This window comes from Strix aluco, chromosome 18 (assembly GCF_031877795.1).
Source record: "Strix aluco isolate bStrAlu1 chromosome 18, bStrAlu1.hap1, whole genome shotgun sequence".
In the NCBI taxonomy this organism is placed as follows: Eukaryota; Metazoa; Chordata; class Aves; order Strigiformes; family Strigidae; genus Strix; species Strix aluco.
The window spans coordinates 15,215,986-15,240,293 of record NC_133948.1 but is presented as its reverse complement, the minus strand read 5'-3'; the positions used below and the strand labels follow the sequence as shown (position 1 = coordinate 15,240,293).

Here is a 24,308-nt window from a genome sequence, read left to right as displayed (position 1 = left end):
TCAGAAAATGACCACGTGAAAATTAAACAGCAACGTAAAGACTCAGACTTTTTACTTTATCTAGACACTTGGGATCAGCAATGAAGAAAGGCTTATAATATATAACAGAAAGTGGATGCAATATTTCCAGGATATTCTGTAAGACTTTGATTCTCTCAGCAATAAGGCACAAGTAAGTATGAATGATTCTCTGAAGAGTCCACCAAAACTCCAGAGATACTGGTTCTCTAGAGCTTCTTCTGCACTGATCAAAAAGTACTTTCAGTCATACTCTTCTCATACAATAGAGCAGATAGTGTCAAGGATGTGATGGAAAGCAGCAGTAAGATTCAGCCCTGGCACAGCCTTATTTTACAGAAGGGGCTACCAGTTGTCAGAGAAGTTTCACTGACTTACACTGACAAGGCTGAACCTGGAACTGTTCAAACAAGTACCTCATTTGAAATTGCCAGTATGAGATGTTCAGCCTATAGATGAAAGCCTCTGAACTTAGAGAGTGGAAGCGACTTCTACAAAACAATGCCCTTCACTCAGCAAGAGCAGCATGCTCAGAAAATAAGTGAATAGACAACTAGAAAGAGTTATTTAAGTGTCAGTCTTCCTGAGACTAGCCAGGACAAAGCGCTCTTTGTTTCTACCTCTGAGATCTTGACAAATCAAAAATAGATTAAATGTGCTAGCAGACTAGCTTCTACCTCAGACTGATACATGATCTCATGGAAGAGATCTGCCAAAACTCTGAAGTAACTTACACCAGAGCAAACACAGCAATGCATATGTTCTATTTTCCTTGTAAGTTTGAAGCAAGTCATGCCTTTTCGGCATTACAGTAAGCTGACAGGTAATGAGTAAAACCTCAGAAGTAAGAGCTAGAGGTCCTAACTGTATAGGTATTAAACAACATTAATAACTTTGTCTTGTTAGAGCCAAAAGGAATATTTGCTTGAGCACAGTTACCAATGAAGGCTTTATTACCCCTAGTAACAAGCTCTGAAATACATACATTTGTGATTTGAATGTTTTTCATTTAACCTTGCCAAGTTCACCAGCATTATTTTTTGCAGCTCAGTGACGAAAACAGAGTTACTGAATAACTTTCCAGTATGAAGTTTCAGTGCATTAGCTCTCACTACTGAATTAAATACACAGCCACCTTAACATCCACAAATCCAATAACCCACTACTCCATAACCCACAAGGACTAAGCACATTTTATCTGCAGAAAACACATGAGCATATCAAGTAACATCAAATCTTACCACAAATACTAAACAAAAAACAGCAATTCAGCTGTTTCAGTTAACAATTAATAAAACAGTTCTGAGGAAAAGGAATGAATCTGCTTCCACTGGCTACATAAATCTCAAGTACAACTCAAGCAGCACCACAGGCACACAAGCCAGCACCAGACAGCAGGAGAGGCAAACCCTAGGAGAGCTGCTGCATGCTCTGCAGGTGACACTTTCAAACTTAGTTTGACTGAGATACAGAACACTTTCAGGAGTTGCATTTTTGTGAGATAATTTGAAATCAGTAGTAAGAGCTACCCTTTCAGCATTTAGACCTTCCTGCACCAAAGTTCAGCCCAACACCCCAGTGCCCTAAGGCAAGCCCCGTACCCTTAGCTCCAGAGTTGCACAACCCACAAGGCTCCTACTACGCCACATCCAGCCTAGACTACAGCACACTAGCAGCACCCTACCTAGTGAAGGCTGCTGTAAGTCAGCAACTTTAGGATAGGGACCATTTTACCTAAAGAAGCACTTGTTTAATGCCTTACTTGCAGCAACCCTGGTCTAGAAGCACTATATTAAAAATCCCCCTTCAGAGCAAGTCAGTCTGGTCATGCTGAACATGGCACTAAGTCTGTAAATTAGAAGATGCAATGGGCTGATGCAACACTGAAACAAAGGTTAGGTTGCAGATTTCTACCTCAAATCTGACTGCAAGGAAGACTGTCACTTCTGACAAGGAGTTAAAAAACTAAGGAAGACAAAGAACCACATTTCAGTTGTGATAAACTTAACTCACCCTAACTCCCATTCCACCAGCTCAGTAGGAGCAACATTTCTGGGAAAAGTTTACACCAAGCTACCTCAAAATACTAAGAAAGGATATAATTCAAGCCTACTGTTTTCCACAAAAAACTCCTACTTCTCCCTTTGAAAATTCAGTGAGACTTGAAAGTGGGGCAAACCTAACTAGACAAACTAGAAAACTTACTCCTTACTTCAGAATTGAAGCCTTCAGACCCTTCCATTCAACCAACTTCATCATCAAGCACTTAATTTTTAAGATATTCCATACACCCAGTATACATTACAGTATTCAGCCAGCCTATTTTGTTTAGATGAGACATTAGTAAGGATCTTTCCCCATTCCTCCCAAAAAAAGAAAACCTGTAAAACTGACATCAGATACAACATAAAATACATCACTTCCAAGATAAAGGTGAGGTTAGACACTTCAAGTATCTGGACAAATCTCCAGGATTTCACAGGCAAAAACTCACCCTCAGACCAACTCCTAAGTCCTAATTTAGAAGTTCAGCACTGTACATAAACAAAACTAAAAAATGAAAAAAGTGTAACCAGATAGGCACAGTTGCTTGCTTGCTACAGGTCACATTTACTTCTTTCTGTTAAAGGAAACACCTACCCAGTAAGTTTAGAGTGACACACACCTTGGTATTTAAATAACTGAGATCTAGAGATGTAGGACATAGGTGAGTAAGTAGGAGCTAACTCTTTAAACAAATGCAGGTTTTGACAGGATAAATTCCTATTCTATACTTGAAGAGTTTAAAGGTTACAAAAAGCTCTGTGTTGGAGGAACAGATCAGCACCAGGCAACAAGCTTATGGCAAAGATGCTCCAAATTCCTTGTAGAGGCTGAGCTGTCACTTGCGAAGCACGATCTATTGATTCCCGCTTCAAACATCCACAACTTTCTCTTCCACATTCTTATATGCAATAAACTATCAGTATGTTGTTTAAACTCTTTATGAGTTCTGGTTAAAGTGTTATTAAAAAAGTAACCAAATCAGCATTATTTTTGAGGGGTTACAGGTAAAGCAGCTCTTCAGAAGTCAGCTAACAAGCAGCAGATTCTTCAGACAAGTTTCAAGCCATCATATTTGTTTCAACATGTACAAACTCTGCTAAGTCAACTCTTTCAACAATACTTAGCATAAAGTCACCTAGGGGAGAATACAATGGCAAAACCTGACTAATTGCTATTGAAATATGGTGCTGATTGTGTTTTCTTTTGCAAGCATGATGGATGCACCGAGTTGTTTTACCACACTTGATCTTCACTCAGCTGAACGAGCTTCTCTGCATTGCCCCCAGGGTATTTCTTCACCTTTTGTATTTGAGTTAGCTACAAATAGTTAGGCAGATCTTAAGAACACCAACCCTACACAGGGACCCTTCCTCCTAAGTTTTCCAGAGTCTTGGAAGTTGGAGGCTTGAAGTTCTTGAAAACAGGTGCTACAACACCAGTTTAAAGTTCACTGTTCATCAATCCATGAAAGTTCAAAAGCTGACCTTTTACGAGCAGTAAAAAAACCCAGCTGGCTACATCTGCAACTGTGCCACATATGTGCTTCACAACAACATCTTCAGACTCCTAAAACTCCTTCCAGCAATAAAACCAAGACTCACCAACCTACCTGAACAGACCTGAGTGTCCTCTGCACCTGCAGAAGCAGTATTGCACTCCAAACCCAGCCTGGAAATTCAAACTAGCTCTAGGAATTCTTTAATTGTCTTGGCAAGACTTAGTATAAAAACTGTGGAGTTTAAGCACATAAATTAGTTTCTGGAAGGTTTTTTGGCATTAGGCATTTCTTTTAAACTGTAAACTTAACCAGATACTCCCCAGCCCACCTGCTTACTTCTAACATGGTAATTCTCACCAAAAATATTAAGTCCGTTCTTGCCCTTTTCGTTATACAAGTCAGTTAATACAAACTTCTTTTAACAAGGCATATTTTAACTTATCACTCCCTGCCTTTGGTAACTAAAGTCAGTTTAGCTCAATAACAAATGTTACTGATCTGCAGCACGTTTTTAGAAAAATTATTTCTTAACCAGTATAATACTTGGTCTGCTGGGATTGACACACAGTGGCAAGTGTTTATGATGAGACCAAAAACTGAATTTTGTTGGAAGAACCAGAAAAAAACAATAACAGTTGTTATAAACACTTAGAAATTGAAAAGAGATGAGGTGGATTAAACCATATTGCAATTTTGGGGCTCTTGAAGGATGTTCAAGTACACAAGGCTTAGCCCTACCAGGTGTCTAATTTCAATGCCAAACAATTTGAGTCTAGGAGCAAGAAGTATGCTAGAAGCAGTAAAGGAACTGCATTCAGCAAGGGCTGGCCAGATAATCACTACCTCTGTGTGAGCAGTGGTCCAGTCTCAGGCAGTTATACATACTACTAAGACAGTTTAGAAAGCTGGACAATAACCTGAAATAGTAATGTTTAGAAAAATAAGCTATGGGGCACAGCAGCACACAACTTACTCTTTAGTGAGCTGCCAAACCGTTTCCTCCCCAACCAGAACAAATCAAGTTGTCTTATGCAAGAGGAAAAGTCTTCATACCTTAGTGCTGAATGAGAACATGGCGGTCTAAGGAATGATGCAATAGCACTATTAATTTTAATAGGACTGCTCTCTGGGCGTGACCCTCAAAGGACAGGAGCACCTAAACTTGTACCTTATACAAACAGCTTAGGAAAAAACTTGTCTTAAAAAAATGAAACCAAGAAATAGCTCTTATTGTCCTTGTTATACTAATCTTATACTTGTCAAATCAAGCAAAATCCTTTCATCCTTTGTCCACAACTCCCCAGGCTGAATCCTCCACATGACCACCACACCCACCCAGTTCAGGCATCAGCCAGGGCAGTGACAGTAATGAACCTAACCACCCTCCGCAGGTGAGCATCATATCAAGCAGGTTTCAAGATTGCTTCCTACTCCAAGCTGATTACAACAGCAGGTTTGGCATTGCTTTTCTCTCAGTGAATTACTAAGAATTCCCATCCTCAGACCCTTTCACTGTTAGATTATTGCCAGCCTTTCAAGAGTTCATACAAACCATGCAATAAAAATACTGCAGAGGAGTTAGAATGACCTAGCAATGGAAAGCTAGACAGCTCTTAAACCAGCCTACCAGTCAACACTGGAGAAGCAAAAGATAATTTGCCTGGAGTAATGAGCTAAGTATAGAGCCACTATGACTAGAGCTCCCTGATTATTTTTGCATTTCTTTCAATGCAAATGAAACAGCTTGGGAAGAAGCAGGCTTCAGCTGCTGGTAGAATCAGTTACTGAAGCTACTCCAAGCAAAGTTTGATACTTAAGGTACCAAATTCTACAAAAGTAGCACCAAGAGTCAAGATCAGCATCTTCTAAATTACTGGAGATTTTTTACCATCCTCAGTTCATTATCATATTTCAGCATTTTAGGGAATCTTACTCTATTTTAGAAAACCCCAACAACATACTCATCTAGTCCTCTCACTAGATAGTGTTCAGCAGTTATCCTTATCAAGTACCAGCATTCATCCTGTCATTTAAAAGCCAAAATTCCAGTTTAACATGTGGAAGACATTTTGGTTCCAGATAGTTCCTGCAGAACTGAAGGAGGTAAAAAGCAACGTAACAGTGACCAGGCACATTGGTACTATTATGCAGCTACACAAGAAACTGCTATCTTCTGAAATGATCTATTAATGAATAATAATGATTTTTTTACTTTAAGAAGGCTTTATTAACATTACTTATACAGCTATACCTCCACTGATGTCCCATCTTGTCACAGATTCTGAAAGAAGGACCCATGATTACTTGTACCACCACAGTTTTCTTGCAAGGAAATTTCCATACAAATACCCTAATACATGGCTTGAGCATTTTTAGTTATACCAAACATATAGATAAATTATTAGTATATTGAAGTTGTAGTCCTTTTATCACGAACTAAGGAGTTTTAGAGTAGAAATCTGATCTCCTTACTAGAGGTCTGATCAGATGCTTCCCCTTGGTTTTGCCAGAACACGACCCAGCAACAAAATATACAACACTTAAGACATAGAACTCCAAAACTGAAAATTTCCACGTGGCTTCTCTCTGCAGTCCAAATTTACTCATCAGTTATGTACAGGGATGCTCTGCAGCGATGAAGTACACTAACCAAACACCTCCAAATCATGTGATACTCATGCTTGAGTCTGAAGAGATTAAGAGATTCCAGCCCAGAGTAAAAGAAAACAAGCAAGCTATTGTATTCTGCATTAGCAAACAACTATGCCTTGACCATAATCCATTAGCCAAACCTACAAGGAAAGCCTAGCAGACCTCAAAATATTTACCTTGTTCCATCTTCCTCCTTTTTCCTCAGAGAGTTCAGATTTTCCCGAAGTGCAAAAAGGTGCATTCTTTTGGAAGTTACTCAAAGAAAGGTTCACTGAACATAGACAAAGATGATAATTTAATAATAATGGGTATCCAACCAGAATATAATGCCCTGTTCACAGCAAATTCCTGCTACCAGCAGTGAGAGAAAATGAAGAATCTGAATTCTCAAATGCACTCATGACTAGTATGCCCATCAGTCACCATACAATTAAAGAACAGGAACACTTAATCATAAAGATGAACACTTGTTTGATAAGGATTAGTCATTAATTTGACGAAAATCTTATCCACTCTTAGAAAAACATACACAGTGTTTAGATGGAAAGAAGTAAAAGGTCTTGCAAGTTTATTGCTTCTGCCTGCAGTCTACATTAAGTACACCTCACTTGCTTTCAGCTTCCATTTGTTAAAGGAAAATAATCAAAATAACCTGAAAATGAAACCTGTTTAGACATTTTAGTCAGGTTTACTGGATCAAGAGTTCAAGAATGCCTACATTACACTAACATATTTGTTCTCAGAAGTAAAAAAAGGAAATAAGGAAAACTCAAATAGAACAATAAAATCAAAGCTATCAGCTCACAACACGTAGAAAAGGCGTTTCCACTCTAGTCAGACCATAGCAACCCAACTGCAGACTGGAGAGCACTGTCTTCACACTGATTTTCAAGCAAAGCTGCTCTGCAACATGACAGATGAGTTTTCTTCTCATAGCCTCTCGTTTTGGCTCATCTGTTCCTTATCAGGAGATAGACAAGTATTTTAAAAGCCTGAACTTACAGAGGACGCACAGGACAGTAAGTCAGCTTTGATAACACTAGTTTTGAAAGTTAGAGAAGGCTGGAGGCAGGTAAAACTGAGGACAGTTTTCAGCTGCAACAAATCCAGAACTAGGTCTGAAAAGATCTTAAAGCAAACACCCTATCAAGGATGCAACAAACAGTATAATTACAAACAGAACTTCACAGCATCTCATTTTATCTCAGGTTTAAGTTTCAATGATAGCAATTACAAGCTTACAGATAGCAATGCAATAAGTAAAGCTTTCACAGGTACACATTTAGGTCAATTACGGCTACGAGATGAAATCACACTTCCAGGGCAACTGGCTTACTCCCTTTCCTGATCTACTTGCAGAGAGAACAAGGAGAGTCAGGCTCGCTGGTCCCCTTTTAACTACCAGATAGGAAATTCCAGGGAAACGCTTTCCACCAATTCCAAACCTAGCTGCAACCACTTCCAGAGCAGCTAGGAACTTAAACTCATTTTGAAAGCACACAGTGGTAACATAAGAGTGATAGGACAGAGCTTAATACTAGATCAACTAGTGAACTGGATCATTCTAACATTTTCTGTACAACAAAATTGAGGCTTCATTCCAAAAGTACTGAAAGTTATCTTAACCATGTAACATCTACTGTAAGATGTTAAAGGTATTAAGACCCCACAGTCATAAGCAGTTCCAGTGTTACAGTAGGTACAAATAAATTGTTCCTAATCTCTGGGTGTTCAGTCTTTTTGTTACCATTTCTTTAATTCAGCCTTCACTTTCACTCAACTCTTCAATACTTTCAACTACAATTTCTAGCAATTAAGTAACTGAAATCAAAATTCTAGTAGTCTACCCTTGATCCATGAGGTGCTAAACTCTACATGACAAAGGCTCAAGGAAAGATCTGCTTTTCCATCTATTTTCTGAAATCCTGCCACTAGCTGTACAGAAATGCCCCAAAAATAAGACTCCTATTTGTGCAGGACAGTCAAACCACAGAGAAACTGAGGAGTCATACTCACAAGACTTGGAAGGCTTGTGATCCACATCTCCCCTACATAAAAGGCTGCTCAGAAGGGTGAGCTGGGGAGATGGCAAATGCAACATGCCCTGCAGGCAAGTCCTGCCTTTGCTCCACTCTCCAAGGGTAGTCAGAAAGCCAACCAAGTGCATCTTGTCTTCACAGACTGGATTTCATCCCACGCCTTTCAGCACACAGACAGGCACTTCTGTCCTCTCCTCACACAGGTGGCTGAGAGCTGTCTCCCCCAGGCACTTCCACGAGTGGAGAAAGCAGCACTCCTGAAAGCAGTCTCATTCTGTCAAGAGCCTGCCCTTTCCTGGTTGATAGAGAAGTCAAAACCTTCTTTTAAAAGGCACAGCAAACAAGAAACTATTTTTATTTCTTCCTGAAGCTGTCCTTTCAGGTAACGCTACAGAATTAATGCTTTGATTATAGCCCTAGTTTCCAGTCCCAAAGTTGGAGAAGCAAATGAGGCCCACAAAAGGGCAACAGAAAACTGTTCTAACAGTGTTTCTATAAATAATGTCTATACCAGTGCACAAATCTCTGGTATTAGAAAGAAAAACTACAAAGACTTAATCATGGCAATGCAGCAGCCTTTTCTCCACAAATTCAACTTGAAGTGCATTACTTCTCCCCATACTGACTATATATTCTAGGAACTAAGCATTACAAAGTAGCAGAACAATCAAAAATACTTAAGAGATTATTAGAGTTGTATATGCAAAAGACCTCATCATACAGACAGGCACCCTAGCTAGAGATCTCTACATCAAGCTATTTAGTTTTCAGAAATCTCAGTTAAAGCATCAGGTATAGCTTTTCACAGGGTTTTCCTGATGAAAATCCTTCCACGCTCTTAAAATAGAGTACGAAATACCACAAATGAGAGCCTTTGGTAGAAGTCTCATCCATGGGGATGGTGTACTCACAGCATGGGAGAAGCACATACAGATAGTAAGTTATTTTGATAATGCTGTTTTATTGAAAAGTAGGAAACTGAGATTCTAGAGAAAAAAAGTCTTTTCCAATTCTTTTCCCAGTAAAGGCTAAACAAATTAGGAGCTGAGAGGGTAGATCCTGCACATCTGCTAGGGGTAGTCCCAAAGCATAACTTTAGTTCTGACATTAAACCAAGACAAAAAAAAGCGCAAGATATCCAACATTCCCCAAGTATGTTCAGCCTTGAGTACCTACAGCTGTAGATCCACGCACCTGCAGAACTGCCCCAACTCAAGAAACCAAGTACCTAAGTCCTGCTTCTACCTCACAGGATCTAACAGTATGCTGATCAGCCCAAGCCTTCTCAGGGACCCAATCCAGCAGGCAGAAAAGCACATTGAAATTGATTCTTCCTGTAACCAAGTCAAAATGCAATCACAGCTTCTTACTTTAAAGCTCTTCCAGAAGATAAAAAAAGACAGTACTGTAAGAGCTTTGACATTCATGTGCTTGCCTATGAAGAGCTGTCCAGCTCTCCTCACGCTGGAGGCTTCCACTTATTCCCCCCAGAAGTACGCACCAGCCACCACACCAGAGGGGCTTCTGTGAGAAGCCCTGCCTAACCCTGCAGAAACTGTCACTCTGCAGAAAGTGCAGGAGTGGTTGGGCTAAAAATCAAATGGAGGGGAGCACAGAACACACAGCTTGAGATCAACATACACAACAGGAAGAAGTTAAATATCAAAGTTCAAGTACCAGAACACAAGTCTTTCCTACATGGCTATTCACTGTCTTCTAGGCCATGTTCTGGAAGCCCAGAGGCCCGTGGCAGCCTGCCTTGCCGTCCAGTCTCCAAAGTTCAAACATTTGAACAACCCCCATCTCAGCTCTCACTATAAAAGACACACCCCAGTCAGGGTGGTGGGCCGTTCTGACTGCCCTTCCAAAAGCTCAGCTCTTCTTAAGTAGCCAGGGACTAACACTAAGTTTCTGATTTCATTCTCACTTCAAGCTAATTCCACAGGTGACAGGATAATTTTCCAAGCTAAGCTCAGGCTTCACATCCAGCACTAGTTCTAATGCTTCACAAGATACACAACAGCTCAAAACCCTGAAGGTGACCACTACCATGCTATTCGCACACTGGACAACAATTTGATGAAGAATTGATGTCACAAAAGTCAGTAAAAGCATCAGCTGGATCAGCATCTCAGATGAAAGCCGTCAACAGCATACCCATCATTTTCATCGCGGCTAGTCAGTCCATCACAATGAACACTGAAAACAGCGAGATGTGCTGAGCAAGGCAAAAGACGACTTGCCTTGCTTTTCACCTTCCAGCACTTCTCTAAGGCTTGGTTTCTTTGATGTTCTGTCCTCTTTCAACTAACACTGAACTGCAAAGTTCTATTTTAAAGTCTTTACAATGCAATATTTTTGGTTTAATTTATCTAAAAAAGGGGTTTAATGCTACTTAAGATCTATCAGCACATGTTACTGAGGACACATTCCATTACTGGCATGACTGGTACAACAGCCTGCCCCCAAGCCATCCTATCAATGCTGCTTTACAGCTTTTCACTTCATTCCTAGTCAAGAGGAAAAATAACAGACTAATTTCTCTAAAATTCAGTTCCACTAAAATCTTATTCAAAGTATTAACTTTTTCAGAAGTGGTAATACTTCAATACAGCAGCTTGTACAAGTTTAGTTACAATATCACTTAACAAAGGCCACCCAGCTTCAAGTCTTCTGAAATCCAACTCTCCCAGGGAAGGGCAAGAACCACCTATTTAGGGACTTTTTCAGAGTTTGGGGGGTTTTGTTCCCCCATGCCACCCCCCCCTTAACAGAGTTTGGAAGGGTTCCACCACCTACATGATGGCTATTACAGTGTCATTACTTGCCTCGCTCATGGACATACACACACAAATTTCAGAAAAACTTCAAACTGGATCATACTAAGCTTACTTTGTTGCAACTATTTTCAGAGGCATTGTTCCTCCTCATGGGTGTTAATGCTGAGGCACTCAGCTGCCCCCCAGTAAGACCACAGAGCATATTTCCAGTTAACAGCTTAACTTGCAGTCGCATTCACATGTCAAACCAACTGCTGCTTTCTAAACTTTGGATTAATATTCTGTCAGAGGTGTTTCAGAAGTTGAACCAAAGCCAGGAATCAGCAATTGTGTTTTAAGCTAAGCCTTTAAAAACAGTGCTTTTGGATGGATATCTATGACTCCAGAAATAGCTTATCCATTTCAATTAACATTCCAGAAAGCCTTCTGCTTTGCTCTTCCTCCCTAGCTTGCTTTGCATGGTGTGGCACTGCAGTTCCAAGCTTCACTTCTAGGCACATATTCCTGCTTAGTGAAGGTGAACAGAGCACCTCTAGCTCAGAGCAACACAACCCAGGCACTTCGTAACAGACTAAAGGTGAAAGATATCACTGGTTTCAACAAGATAATGCCACACTTCTCCTCTGCTACTACAGGCTGTTCTTCTCTCTAGTTCTGATCAGCAGGGACTGACCTAAGGCCTTCCTCATGGGATAAAACATTACCTCCAGAATCACTACAGCCAGTTGGTGTTCACCTCCTTTACACCACCACCAGAAACTACTAATCAGACAAGGGGAAGAACAGGTCTGGGCTACTCATGCTCTAGCTTACAATTAGATTTCTATGGTACCATATCCTGTCAGGCCTTCTCAACTGCTCACCCCAAAGCAGGGGGACAAAATCTTGGCTGTTTGTTACCAACTACATTCTGAATATGGACAGTTGGCACCAAACGATGCTGTAGCTAGTGACCTCCTCCCATCCCACAAGCAGCACATACAAGGAGCTGACATGCATGCAACTCAATACACCAGTCGGGATACAGCAGCCCTGCACCGTTCAGGATTACTGCATCCAGGGCAGAAGCTGTGATGCATTAGGAGTTGAGATCTTCAGTTTGTTATTGGGCATAGCAAGCCTCAGTAAAAAGTCAGTATTTCACATTCCTGAATTAGCACTAACTTCACTTCTAGGATTTCATGCAAGCCACTCAGTCACCCTGTAAATGTGAAGCACCACAAAGATAAATAGTTACCTTTTAACAATCCCATTAATTCATAATAATTACAGCATGAATTGAGTGCTAGGCATATTCCTAAAGTTCTCCTAACAGCACTGGGAAGTTGTGGCACAAATGTTTAGAAGCAGCGAGGAATTACAAATCATGAAGCTCATTTCTCAGAGTTAAAACCCATATGGCATCTAACAGGCAGATCTTTACATCACCAGTTACTCGAGCTCGAGACAAATGCAGAACAGTTGCATGTTACGGCTTAAGATAAATTAGTACTTAGAAGCTTATTTTTGAAAGAAACATATATTACTTTGATTCAGCCAATGAAAGCAACTATGAAACAAACACATATTTAAGTATCTGGACTTTTCATCCTGGTTTACAGTATTTGGTAAGTACTACTGCACTATCTGAAGTCACATGCTCCAGAAGACACCACCAATACCAAGTAGAAGAGTCCAATCTCATATCCAGTCACACATCCCAGTAGGAAGCTACGAGAGCAGGAACAGCCATCACATTCCTTTGACCTCTGCAGGTGAAGAGATCTCAACCTTTGTGCTGGATGCTAATCCAGTTCCTCTAATTCACTCCATGAAGACAATTTCTTTTTCCTTGCTACAGTGGACTTGTCAGACTCCTGCCCATTACTCAAGCAGCGTAACAATACCCTCTTCCTTGAGTTACTCCTTTTTTACGGGTTAATTGCCAGCAAAGCACTGCATAGCCACGTTCCTCCTACTCTTGAAAGGCTGACAACATACTTCGCTCCACCATCCTGGGTTGCATGTAGGTGGAATGAGATCCGAGATAAAACATTGTATCTATCTTCAGAAGCTTGGGCATGCTCCTTTTCCATCTCTTCCAGCTGTGGATGGCCATTTTTATGAAAAAAAGAGAGCTTATCAAGCTGACCTATTCCACCTACTTGGTATCATCTGTGGGTTGCACAGCATATTACTTCAGTAGGCTGACATTGATTTCTAGCACAGTTTTTGTAATGGATATTAACAGTATCCTAGATAGGTGCCTATAACACTGCCAGCAAGAGAACTAAACTTGATTCTCAGTATATCACTCCTATGAGTTAAGCAGGACAAAAGTACCCTTAAGCACAACCACTCAAAAGCCCACCACTGCTCAACATTACTCTTTCTGCACATTTGCCCCTCCCCAAACTCCAAAGCAGGCACACACAAACACTTGTCACTGAAGCATTTTAGAATCCCATGACCTGCCTTTACTTATCTGCAGAAAGTTTCAACACTTACAGTTCACAGTATTTCCTGTACTAAGAAAACATTTTTTCTATCTTCCAAAACCACTGCGATCGGTAACCGCTGAAGCAATGCGGATATCAGATGTCAGCCTCCTCCCCTGAAGTTATCTACGAGCACTCCTTCATAAAGATTCTTTCACCTGCACCAAAAAGTTAATTTTCAAGTACTACAGCACATGCTTAAATAATAGACAAAAGGCACCTCAGCCCTTTATCTAGAGCTTAAAGCATGACAGGTATTACAAGAAACCTGCCATAGTTCCTTCAGTCACACTACCATCCCTTCCCAATGGACTCACCTCGGCATTTAAATATGCCTTTATATTCATCATAAAGCCAAGCTGTACCACTACACTCAGCACTACTTGACATGATTCACTAGACTGGCTCTTTTCTTCTAAAAGAAAGCCCATAGTTACACGGGCTCTTCACATCAGAAAAACAGGTGAAGCACACAGGAGAAGAGCACCTATCAGACTTGAAGTCTGCAAGAGTTAGAAGCTTACACTCAGCCTTCCCCCCAGTGAGGAAAGTGTGTATGGAAAGGAAAGAAATCAGTTTCCGGTACAGAGAGATGTGAAGGAACACAAGGTCTCATCTGTTGATAAAACAACATTCCCTAAAAGAATGAACAGCAGAAGGAACAACTTCAATGCAAAAACTTAAAAATCCACGTTGGGGGGAATGGCAGGAGGGGGTCGCAAACCACTACTTACCAGAGAAGGGCAACATCTGCTCAGTTCCCATCAAAAGAATAGGACTGTTAAGAGGAACACGGGGAAGAGGCACAATTAAAGCCCCAAAACTACGTAAATAAAAAAAGCCTTAACAAGTCTCACTTATAAAAGGAAGGGAAATTTTGGCCCCATGCACAAGGACAGTTGAACACAACTGATACCACGGCCAAAGCAGCAGGAGAAGCCGAGCACGGGACCACAGCTGCCAGCGGCATGAGGCGATCCCTCAGCTCAGCTACGCGGGCAGCAGGGAGTCAGCCACCCCCGCGGGAAGGGCAGGGAGGGGGCTGGCGCTAGGTGAGGCCCACAGGGCCACGGACACCGGCAGCGACCAGGCAGGGAGCCCGCCTTCCCCCGCCCGAGCCCTGCGCGAAGGGACGCGCCGTCAGCCCGCGGCCCGCCGCCGCCCGGGACGGCATCCCCGCCTGCCCGGGGAGGAGGCCGCCACCCCCGGCCGCGGGGCCGGGCGAGCGCCTCAGCCTGCCGCCTCCTCCCGCGGCGGCCCCGGCCCAGCAGAGCGGCGCGGAGCAGAGGGAGCCGGCGCCGGGTCCCCGCCGCTGCCCCTCACCCCGCCGGCCGAGGGGGCGTGCCGGGCCCGCGGCCCCACAGCTGACAGCCCGGCCGCCCTCCTCCAGGCCCCGGCCCGGCAGGCCGGCCCACCCCCCCGCAAGACGCCGGGCGAGCCCGGACGCCCCCGCCGGCTCCTTACCGCGGGGCAGGGCATGGCGCGGAGCCCCCACACCCCCCCCCGCGGGGCGCGGCCTCCTGCCTGGGCCGGGGTCGCTGGGCTCCGGGCTGCCTCCGCCGCCTCTCACAGCCACAACAACATGGCGGCCGCACGGCAGCGCCAGGCGCGCGCCCGACACCGCCCCCTCCTCCCCTGCCCGCGCGGGGCGGGGCCGGGCGCGCGCCGTTCCCGCCCTCCACGGCCCAGCCGCCGCCCTGAGGGGACCCAGCCCCGCCACCCGGGCCCGCTCCGGAGCGGGGAGTCGGGTGGGCAGCGCCGCTCCCCGCCGGGTTCGCCAGAGCCGCGGCCATCCCCACAACCCGGCAGCTGCTCTCCCTCGGCAGGTGATGCTGACTCCCCCCTCCCTCCTTTTATAACCCTGGGGGGGTGCTTAACCGTCCGCAGCTGGCCGAGGGCGGCCCTCGGCCCGGCCTTGGGCAGCCCAGAGCCCCGCTGAGGCAGGAGGTGCGATGCGGTGCTACAGACGGAGCCTCAGGAGAAGGCTCTGCGGCCGCTCCGGCCAACCTGTAAGACAGGTAATAGGTGGAGGCGGGCTGGAGTTGAGTGCTGAGGGGAGGTGCGGGAGCCGAGGAGCTCTGCAGAGCCGGGGGCTGCCCACACCCCGCAGCATCCCCGGGCAGCGGGGCCTGCAGCCCTGGGATCCTCCTTAGGAGTCCTCCAAAGCCCACGTGTCCCTTGGAGAAACACCCTGCCTGACTATAAAAGCTGCTCTTGCGCACCAGGTCGTCTGGCCGAGGCTTTCCTCCTTTGCTTTTGTGACATTCAGCTCAGCTGTAAGAACATGTGTGGCCCTATGCCATCAGTAGACACACCGTCCAAGCCACCCTGAGCAGCCTGCAGCCCCTAGAGCATGAGGTAATGGAGAGCAGGGAGCCAACGTGAGGCACAAGAGCCAAAAAATACATGGAAATTGAGAGACAAGTGATAAAAGGGATATGAGCGTTAAGCAACAGAAAGGCACAAGAAAGCTTGGGAGGCAAAGGCAGCAGTGTCGGAGGCAGCAGGGTACAGTTGGCAGGAAGCGTTGCAGCTTCCAAAATGAAGCTGTAACTAAGCCTTGTGCAATGGAGTTCCTTTTCAGCAGCAAGATTTATATCTGGGTTTTGTTGCAACTGTGGTGGATCATTAATGCTTTATTTTTATACATATCTTTAATTTACAATAGTGTATGTAGGTCAGGTTGTACTTTTGAGAGATATTTTCACCTGCTCCTCATGTTCGCCTTGATCTGAAATGAAATGCTTGCTTGCAAGTAACTATAAAACGCACTCCTAAATTATCCACAGGACTCTCCCTCTGAGTCCAAGGCTAGTCATTGTAACAGATGGACTTCAGTCTGTCATTAAGTCATGTTTAAGCTAGAAGTAGCATTAATGTTCAGAGAGAACAATACAAAATACAGGATCCCATGTCTTTAAACTCAGATTTAAGCCACGCAGTGAGTTGTTTTCTAGTTTTGCTCCCTTGGTCAGGGACAGTAAACATCTGAAAGGAAGTTAATCAGCCCCTCTAAAGGGATTTTTTCCAACAACAAGCCATCATCTGAATGCAAATGTGATCTGAAAGTCAATATGTACCTTCAGAGGAACTTTGGAAGAAATACAGGTAACTGAAGGGAAAAACAGGATTCCTGCCCTGTTTATACCCAAAAGCAATGAAAAAATGTTCACCCAGTATAGCTGTATCTGAAAAGGATGTGTGTTGACAGCATTAGGAAGCAGAATATGAATTTTGAAAAGTCCCTGTTAAATAGTTGCCTTTTGCAGTATGCCTGGACGGAGATCAAATGTGACCTACTTCAGGAAGTCAAATCCTGGAGACCTGGGGCTTTGGTGCAGCAGAACCTGCTGGTCACTCTGTCTGGTTTTTAAAGAGGGGGAACTAGCCAGAGTGCCATCACTGTGACAGGAAAAGCTGTGCACTTCCAGCTGCTTATTTCAGTGACACAAATCGTCATCTTTGGCATTATCTTTACCAATACAGTTAAACACATTGTGTGGAGACTATCCATGTCTGAGTGTTCGGAGTCTCCATTTCTTGTGTTCCAGTCTGTTTTTTAATAAATGTTAGGTATGGCCCTATGTTAAATTACTTTTGCCTCTATTTTCTATGATGAGCAAAGGATGATAGCTAATAACAATTATTTTATAGAAATGGAAATTACAGTACCCAAAGGGGGAGTGAGGCCTGGGAGAGTCTGACACGCTGCTCAGGGAACAAGGTGTTCCCCAGCCCGTGGTTCCGACGGATCTGGAACATATCCTCATTCATCCAGTACAAAGTTTTTAATTTGTCAGGTTGAGGGTGGTTATGAATTACCGGGGAACTACTGAATCACTAGTTGTTGTTAAGCAGGAGGGAGAAAAACAATCCAGTCATTTAGACACCAGTTAGTCTGACCTCAAGAACAGCAGAAGTTTAGAAAAAAATGGAAAGGAAACAGTAGTTGGGGACAGACAAGTGGGAAATAAAGTAAAAATGTGACATAGCTTTACAAAAGATAGATTGCCTTTAACTAAGATTATACCTTTGTTTTCTAGACAATGGATGTATAATAGATTTAATCTAACTGGATTTAATAAGATATTAAAAACAATGCCACATGGGAAATGTATCTGGGGAGCAATGTGGTAGGTAAGAAGCTAGCTACTACAGACGGGTGACAATAGTTGGGGTGGAAAGGTAGACTCTGAGGGTGGAGCTGAGCTCCCTAAGAAATGACTTGGAGACTATTGGCAGGTTCAAAAATTCAATAGATTAATAGAGAGCAGGTCCATACAAAAATAGCCATGTGGAAAAGTAGGGAATTCACGTCAAACAGACACCACCTGTGGATGTGCGGGGAGTGCAAAGGGAGGAGAGAGTGGGAAGTGGCTGGGCTCCGATGCTCGCCCTAAACAGCATCACTGGCTGCCCCTCTCAGGGATGGAGTGCTGGACCACAGGGAGCACAGGCTGACCCTGCGAAGTGTGTCTTCTGTTCTTTTGATCTTGCACAATATTTTTCAGGCAGGCCTTGGAACAAAAGGTAGGAGTGAGCTGATGGCACAAAGTTGGGTGGCACCAGCAGTGCAGAGGGAATAGCTGTATTGCTGGAAGAGGTGGATAACGTTGAGTGCTGGCACATTGGAAATGGGATGAAATTTAATAGTGGAAAGTACAAGGTCACGCACTTGGGAATTACTAATGAGAATCTCTGCTGCAAGCTGGGAGCTCATCGGTTGGAAATGACAGAAGACAAGAAAAATCTGGGTGTATTTGTTGATTTCAGGATGACTGCAAACACCCAATATGAAGCAGCTCTGAGGAGAAGCAGATATCAACTGAGATACTTCCAGGAGAAGGGGAAAATGCTGATACCATTTACAAATGGTATACAGAGCTCTGCTGCAACCTTCTCTGGAATTATGCACGCAGCTCTGGTCACTTTTAATCAAGGGAGACAAACTTAAAATGTGACTGGAGAATAATGACAGGGTAATCCTGGTTTTTTCTTATGTAAGGATCTTGAAATAATTTGTTTAGCCAAAAAACTGAATGCTGAGAAGAGATACAGTTGTTCTCTATGAAACTTCAGGGAGTAAACACAGAAGTAAACACATCTCCCTTAAGAGCAAGGGTGATGTTAGTGGAAGAGAAAACAAGTATCCGATGGCCATGAAAAGTCTGGGCTGAAACATGAGAACACCAGAGCTTCCAACAGCTCGAGTCCTGAGGCTCTGGGTCATCCTTCCCAGAGCTGCCTTACCCGGATGCAGTTGCTACCAACAGCTGAGAACTGACCCGAAAGACCCAACAAGTCCTTTCCAAACCTCTCTTACTGTCCGAGACGCAGGCACTGAGTTACTAGTTGGCTTCTTATGAAAAGGGGCACCTGATGTGGAAAGATACTCTTCGGGCTGCAGTCACAACCCAAATGTCATTGGAGTTACTGGCTGCATTCAGCAAGGACGCATTTAAAATCTGCGTGTGGTCGTGGTGGAGGCTGACAGCGTCCTGTTCTGGATCATCCCACCCTGGTGCCCCAGGTCAGCTTCCCACAGAAGCCGGCTCTTGTGCCCACCCCGTACGTGAGACGCAATCCTTGAGCAATCTGCACCTGGCATGGCGAGAAATGGTGAAAACAAGCGTGTCTCAGGTACTTTCCTGCCTGTTACCATCCAGTAACCTTTGATACACTTTATTCATGTGATCCAAACAGCCAAACTCAGACTTTGTGGGCTGTTATGATGAAAAACTGATGGTAAGGTCAGATATGTCTTTAAAAAAACACACACCAAGTCCTGATTCTGTTAGAACAGTCAGACCATGAAACGCAGGGTAGTTTCCTTTCTCAGGACTCCAAACTGACTTCTTTGGCCAGTTTCCTACCCAAAAGCAGCTCTTCATCCTTTCTCTCCCATTTTGATTTTTCATCTTTTACCTTATTTTGATGTTTTACTCATTTTACCCTCCTTTTGTTTTACGAACGCCTGAACAGGATGCTGCGCTCAGACCCAACTCTGACCACTGTATTTATACTGTGTTCCTCGTTGTGTAGGTGCTTCCATTGTTTCTGCTCCCCTCAAACAAGCAGTTATTTCATCGTGCATTTAATCCAAACGGCGGGTGGGGGGGACATCAGGGCAGCACAGCATGAGGCCACCCCCTGATTAAGATGTGCCAGGTGAGAGGCACCCACCCTGTCAGTCATCCTGATGGGGCCCAGAAAACTGGTGCTCTGACTCATTCCCTTGAAAAGTAGATGAATAATTTGAAAATAATGAGATTTTTATTACATATAATTTTTGTCAGAACGTTGTGCCACAGTCTCATTTTAGGATTTTTTGTCTTGTAATAACCCTGTTTTAAAACAAGATTAGTGACGCTTTGCTGAAGGGAAGCTAGCACATGGCTACAGCTACACATCAAGATGATTATTACAGGACTAATCAAATACGAAGATTTGCAGGACCCTGAGAACTTCAAACCCAGGGGAACAGCTACAACATTTTTGAGCAAATACTGGAAACGGCTCTGGGGGCAGCATTTCCAGGTACACAGCGAGGACGCGTGAGCTGGTTGGCCTGTGAGAACCCAGCTCCATCCCCCAGATCAGCCAGAGACATGATACACCCGACTGTGGAAGGCCAGACAGCACTTCATTCCAGAATTTATATTGAACATACTAGTTCTGCTCAGGTCCTTGAGCACAGAGCATTGCTCTGCGGATGATGGATGACACCTTGTTTGTGCAAGGCATTTCTGTACCTGGAAGTGAAAGCTGAAGACATCAATATTGAAGATATGCCAGCAGTTCGATGAGGGCAGCATGTTTGGAAGCCATGTTTTATGTCTGCTTATATTATTTTCTTATACTTAAAAAGACTAATAATCCATACTGTTTGCCTAGTGAGCTAAAAATAAGTAAAATGTTCAAAGCATTTAATGCTGCACGTCTTTTCTTCAGAAAAGTTAACTGACACAACTTTAAGCTGTGTTATGTGCTATGTTGCTACAACAATGCTGCCTGAAAAATGTTTTTAATAATAAAGCATATATATTTTTCTTAATAAGCACACTTAAGATCCTTCCTTGACAGGCTGAGTTGGAGGTGTTCAGTCTGGAGAAGAGAAGGCTCCAGAGAGACCTTAGAGTGGCCTCCCAGGACCTAAAGGGGCTACAGGAAGGATGGGGAGGGACTCTTGATCAGGGAGTGAGTGATAGGATGAGGGCTAACAGTTTTAAACTGAAAGAGGGGAAGATTCAGATTAGATACGAGGAAGAAATTCTTTACTGCGAGGCACTGGCACAGGTTGTCCAGAGAAGCTGGGGCTGCCCCCTCCCTGGAAGGGTTCAAGGCCAGGTTGGATGGGGCTTTGGGCAACCTGGGCTAGTGGAAGGTGTCCCTGCCTGTAGCAGGGGGGTTGGAACTGGATGATCTCTACCTCCCAGCCCAAACCATCCTGTGAATTCTATAGTAGTCTAATTCTCCTGAAGTTGGGTAGTTGTTACTATCCTATCATTCAGAAGAGAAACACCAGGCAAAGAGAGGCTAAGAAGCTGCCTGCTCAGAGGAGCTGCTTCAAGTATTGTTAGAAAATGGTATTATTTTAACTGAATATCTTAAGTGAAAATTCTCTACTGTAGAAATAGGCTGGTAATCCACTCAGGACGCCGGCTGTGGTGCACAAGTGTCAGAGGAGGGAGTTCCCACCCACAGGAACTTGCGCCGTCAAAGCTCTGAGAAGTTGAGCAACTCCTTGGTTCCGGGGGCCAGGCGATCGCTGTACCCGCAGCCTCTCGGAGGAGGAGAGAACTGGTGTTCCTGCCCCCGCAGGCGCAGCGCCACGCAGAGAATGAACTAAGAAGTATATTGGGCCATCCCTGGTGTCTTTCATTAGTGACCAAAATAAAAAGTATCCTACGATGACACTTTATGCCGAGAATATACTTAGAGGGGTTAATTGGAGAACAATGGGAAATTGGGAAAATAGTTAATAATTGTAGGATCCATCAGGTCAATAGTTTAATGATAACAACTCTGTCTCTATGACTATCAAGAACATGCTGTGGAAGGGTTATAACTTCCATTAGTCCTTGATAAGCTAACATATATATCACTAAAATAAAATGTAAAGAAGGAAAAAGTAGAGCTGGGTTGAAAAATTGCAAGCCCAAGGCTATACTGATTCATCATTTTTACTGTAATTGCACTTCAGCTGCTTAGAAAATATAATGGCCAATTTCCACAACTTTGCAATTTAGTACTATGGTTATGTCTTTTTTTAGATTACACTGACATTTTCCTCTGGTTATTTCATAACTCATTTTATTCTATTTTTTAAATGTGTTTAGAAGTGACGGTCCTTCAGGGTTTCCTGCGCCGTCAGACCTGCGTGTAAACAGTGCCTGGGCAGGCTGCTGGCTTTAACCCCTCTGTGGTGGCCTTTTGGAGGAGAAGAGGGGACAGCAGGTGTGCCTCGCCTGGCTTGCGTGCGGGGAAGAAGGTCACGGGGCCCATTAACCGCCGAGACTGCTGTGCGAGGAGGGGAGAAACAGCCATCCTCCGTGACTGCCCTGAAGTGAAGCAGATATTCTAACCGGCCCCCGGGCCATCCGCTGGGACTCAGATGGAATTTGAGAAAACACAAGAACTGTGGAAATCTGGGTGCTGTTCAGGAAGCAGAGTGCCACATTGCAGCATTCGTGACAGACGGACAAAGAGACCAGACTGACCTCCAATAGCACATTCCTGGGGTCGCTCCAGTGTTTCAATCCTGCTCTTGGTGCTTTTTGTGCTGCTTGAAATGAAAAAGCTGCTTTTGTGTGTTATCACTAGCCGAGCCGGGAGCGTTCTCAGCGCAAACAGAGGCCGGGAGGTTATTGGTATGTACTGTCAAGCGCTGACCGTGCTGCCGGAACCAGGGCGCTCTTCCCAGGCTTTGACTTGTGACATCTGCTAATCTGCACTGTTACATTCAGCACTGAACAACTTCCTCCTGCCCGTGAATCATACCAAAGAAGCTTTTTTAAATAAAAGCTCCTTTTCCAAAAGCTTTTTGTCCGGAGAAGTTCTCCACATGGGATCTGATCCGAAGCCTGCTTGCCTTCGGACCTCTCTGGGTCAACCCTTGAAAGAGGGATTTTTCAGCAGAGCCCAGCAGCCTACGAGCTGCTTTTAATGCTTTGCCTGATCTGTGCAAGAGGGGCCAGCAGTTGCCCTGTGTGGCTGGGATTGGAAAGATGTGATTTGCTTTACGAGTTCAGATTTGACTTTTACTGTCGTGAAGTGTTAAAGGTCTCTGGCACGTTTTACACAGATGAACAGATGCACTTTTGGTTTGCCAGATTAAACTTGATTTGTACAAATAATGTGTATACATATAATTATCTAACTGGGTTATACATACACAGTTAATATCACCAGTGTTTTGGACGCTCCAACAGTTCACAGTGCTTTAGGAAATCAAGTAGGTAATACACAATTGGTAAGGTAACAAAAAAAAAAAAAAAACAAAAACAAACCAAAAAGAGGAATAGTGATTCAAAACAGCCCGATGACAGATTCAAAGCCCACTGAGTCACTTGGAGTCTTGCCAGCACTGCTCTGGAGGAAGGTTGGCACAGGAGAGGAAATAAACAGATGCCTTTGCAAGGGAATCATGTTTCAGTTGCCAAATGTTATCCTCCGCTAAACAATCGGAGCAAACCTTGGGTCTGACATCATTACTAGAGTTCTGTTCTGGTAGGTCGTTCTGCACAGCGTGTTGGTGCTGGGGCGCCAGTCCGAGGGCCTGGCTCGTGTAGTGATGTTTGAGAAATAGAAATAACAAATAGTTTATGTAAAACTTAGTAATTCAAAAGGTATGGCAAAGGAAGGGTGAAAACGGCAGGTTCCGGACAACCTGTCATGACATTTAAAGTGCAAATCAGTAGAACTCCACCAAATGTGACGGCCACAGAGCTTACCCGCGTGTCGGCCGGCGAGTCAGGAGATGTCGGCCAGGGCAGCGCTGGGGAGGAGCAGGGAGCTGCGGGAAGCCCTTGGGGGGTGTCCCCGTGCCCCTCCTGGGGGTCACGGGCACCCCAACGCCAGTGCACGCAGCTGGAAGGCGGGAAGTCAAAATACCGACTACTTGGATTGGGGGAGCGGGAACCTCATTACAGCCCTAATTAGCCACGTGCAGAGGGCATGGTGTGGTTTTTCTTTTAGGCTACTTTACCATCTAAACCTGGACTCAGGCCTAAGTTTAGGAGGAGTTCCCTGAGGTCAAATAGGAGAACCGAGACCCTTCAGAGCACCCAAATTAGTGACAGTCAGATGTGTCCGTGCCCCCGCACCCCTCCGTCCTCCCGCCAGCCAGGGAACACCCGATTCCGGGGTTCCCATGTGCCGCAAGCGTCACTGACCGCATCTCTTCTTAACATCCACGGCGCTTGTGTTAACGGACAAGAATCATCCTTGTCCCGCAGCCTCACACCCACACGCGGTAACCTCCCCGAGGAGAAGCCAAAGCTGAGGGAGCAGGTGAGGGGGCTGCGGGGGCTGTGACAGCCCCCCTGTCCCCCCAGAATCCCGTCCCGGGTGTCCCTCCCGCCTGCGCACCGCACGGGTCGGTGCCGTGGGGTTGGTAAGCCCTGCTTTCGGGAAAAGGTGACTTCGTGAGCCACCCGGTTTTGTTTCAAAAGTCAGCCAACCACCTCGCAGGTGGAGCCTTTCTTCCCCTCACAAAACAACGCCATGGACTGTGACTGCCATCACAAAACCAGCGCTGTAGCCGGGCACAGACAAGCGTGGGATTCGGGGCTAAAAC

General features: G+C 44.5%; 1 protein-coding gene across 9 annotated transcripts in view; it reads right to left on the bottom strand.

Moving 5' to 3' along the window:
- MTMR3 (myotubularin related protein 3) overlaps window positions 1-15,129 on the bottom strand; it is an 85,642-nt gene extending 70,513 nt beyond the window's left edge. For 5 of the 9 annotated variants that reach the window (XM_074844604.1, XM_074844616.1, XM_074844617.1 and 2 more), the window contains exons 1-2: window positions 14,975-15,129; window positions 14,245-14,288 (exon numbers count right to left, since the gene is read on the bottom strand). The gene's annotated coding sequence lies outside the window, so the exon portion shown is untranslated. Of the gene's footprint in view, window positions 1-13,520; window positions 13,650-14,244; window positions 14,289-14,974 lie in introns of those variants that run through there. The other 4 variants (XM_074844609.1, XM_074844605.1, XM_074844610.1 and 1 more) reach the window with 4 other exon arrangements.
- Window positions 15,130-24,308: the final 9,179 nt, after the last annotated feature.